At 41.5% G+C, this 2,469-nt stretch overlaps 1 pseudogene; it reads left to right on the top strand.

Annotated features, from left to right (window-relative positions):
* The first annotated feature begins 586 nt into the window (after window positions 1-586).
* LOC101129013 (voltage-dependent anion-selective channel protein 1-like) lies at window positions 587-1,454 on the top strand (annotated as a pseudogene).
* The last annotated feature ends 1,015 nt before the right edge of the window (window positions 1,455-2,469 follow it).

The raw sequence follows: 2,469 nt of genomic DNA, 5'->3' as shown, positions 1-2,469 counted from the left end.
CATTGGGGTACGCATGGTCCTATGCCATGACATCTAGTTATGCCACAGAATGTAAAATTTGCATAAATTTTTAAGATGAAATTCAAGACATCCCAAGATGTCCAGGCATCAGTCTGCATGCTCTTTTGCCAAGGTGGGTCCTTCTTCAGAAAAGTTTGAGAAATACTGCATGTTCATACCACCTAGAATGGACCCAGGCTGAAACAGAAATTGCTGAAGCCAGAACCACTTCGACTCTGGTGAAGGAGAGGCTAGCGACTGTGCCAGAGCAAATTCCTCCCTGCATTACATCCTTCTTTGATGCCAGGCTCCTATGTGCACACAAAGCCACTGGTCACTTGTGAAGATTACCCAGTGATGAGATGTGGCCTTCTCAGTTTTTGGAATGGGGAGATGACAAAAAGCAAGCTTTTCTCCAGGTTTCAAATGAAATTTTTAAGCTTCTCTCTCATCCCCCAAAATAATTTTGACCTATTGAAATATAAACAGTCTTAATACAAATAGGCAAATATCCATATCTTCCCGCCATGGCTGCTGGAGGCCATCATCACTACCTCTGAGCAGAGGATGGCTGTGCCACTCGCACATGGCAATCTTGGCAAATCTGCCAGGGATCCCTTCACTGAAGCTATGGACTTGGTGTAACGAAACTTTATTTAAAAACAAAATCTGGAATTTACAAGTTCGGGTTCAGTCAACACTGAGACCACCAAAGTGATGGACAGCCTGGAAACCAAGTACAGAAGCATTGAGTGTGGTCCGGCATTTATGGGGAAATGGAACACTGACAACATGTGAGGCACCAAGACTGCCATGAAGATCAGCTCGCATGTGGACTGAAGCTGACCTTCCATTCATCTTTCTTACCTAACACTGGGGAAAAAACGTGCTAAAATCAAGACAGGGTACGATCGGGAGCCCATCCGCCTGGGCTGCAACGTGGATTTGGACATCACTGGGCCTTTAATCTGGGGCATGCGGGTGCCGGGTTAGGAAGGTTGGTTGGCTGGCAACCAAATGAATTTTGAGACTGCAGAGTCCTGAGTAACCCAGAGCAACTTTGCGGTTGGCTACAAGACTGATGAATTCTAGCTTCACACATGTGAATGACAGGACAAGAGTTCAGTGGCTCCATTTACCAGAAGGTGAACAAGAAATTGGAGAGCGCTGTCAATCTCTCCTGGACAGCTGGAAACAATAACACTCATTTCAGAATAGCAGCCAAGTATCAGATTGACTCCGAAGACTGCTTTGCAGGTAAAGTGAACACATCCAACCTGGAGGTGTTTCTACTCCAGTTCATCAACACCTCTTTTACACCAACCTGATAGGTGTAGGATACACTCAGGACCCTAAAGCCAGGTATCAAACTGACACTGTCAGCTCTCCTGGATGGCAAGAACATCAATGCCAGTGGCCACAAGCTCAGTCTAGGACTGGAATTTCAAGCCTAAATGAATACTGTACAATTGTTTAATTTAAAGTATTTTGAAGCATAGCTACCTTCAGAATTTAGTGTATCTTTCAGTGTTGTATGTCCGGGATGCAAATATTGCTAAATATCATATCAGACCTTCAGATTGTAAAGACAATTCAGTTTTAAGGTGTTACCCTTTCAGAAGTACAGAAGAAACCCAATTCCACAAAAGATCCTTTCAGCTGTAGACTTGGGGAGCTAGGTGGCCCCTCTAGAGATCAGGTTCCTTTTTTATCTAGAAATGACTGCAATTGGAAGCTGATGATATGTAGGCACTTTGTAAATGCATATTGAGTAAATGAATGCAATTGTGACTTCCTAAGAAATGAACCCGTGGTTACCTAACCCTACTTGATGAGAGGCTCCTTGCTAGATGGTGTGTACAAACTCACCTGAAAGGGACTTTTTAAGACAGCTCTTCATGACCTGTTTCTACTCCAGTTCATCAACACCTCTTTTACACCAAAAGGTCTGCAGGGTGTGGTAACTGTTTCTTTTTTGCCATTTTGAGGTGGAAGAGGGTGCATGTGATGAAGCCAATAATTCAGGATTTAATTCAGTTTTACATTGTGGTTTTTGGTCCTTGGACCAGAGTATGAAATAGCTACCGGGAGCTCCAGCTATAAGTTTGGAAGAGGCTGTGTGATTGTAATAACATGGTGACAACACTCAGAATCTAAATTGGACTTCTGTTGTATTCTCACCACTCTATTTTTTAGCAGTTTAATGAACACACTTTATATTCTTCCATTTTGTGAGGAATTAGAACCTTCCCTTCAAATACTGTAATTAACATCACTTAAAATTTGAAGAGAATACTGAAACCTCATCCTTCTATTGTCTTTATTAATTAAATGTAAATAAGCAGGAAAAAAACAAATAGGCAAATTCTACTATCTAATTTATTCATTTAGTTTCACATACAGACTTAAAAGAGTAAGTTTATATTAATTTAGCAACATTGCATTTGAAACAATTTTATTCGAATGCCT

The sequence above is a fragment of the Gorilla gorilla genome, chromosome 14 (assembly GCF_029281585.2).
Source record: "Gorilla gorilla gorilla isolate KB3781 chromosome 14, NHGRI_mGorGor1-v2.1_pri, whole genome shotgun sequence".
Classification (NCBI taxonomy): domain Eukaryota; kingdom Metazoa; phylum Chordata; class Mammalia; order Primates; family Hominidae; genus Gorilla; species Gorilla gorilla.
The sequence above is the reverse complement of the archived record's forward strand: the minus strand, read 5'-3'. Positions and strand labels throughout refer to the sequence as shown.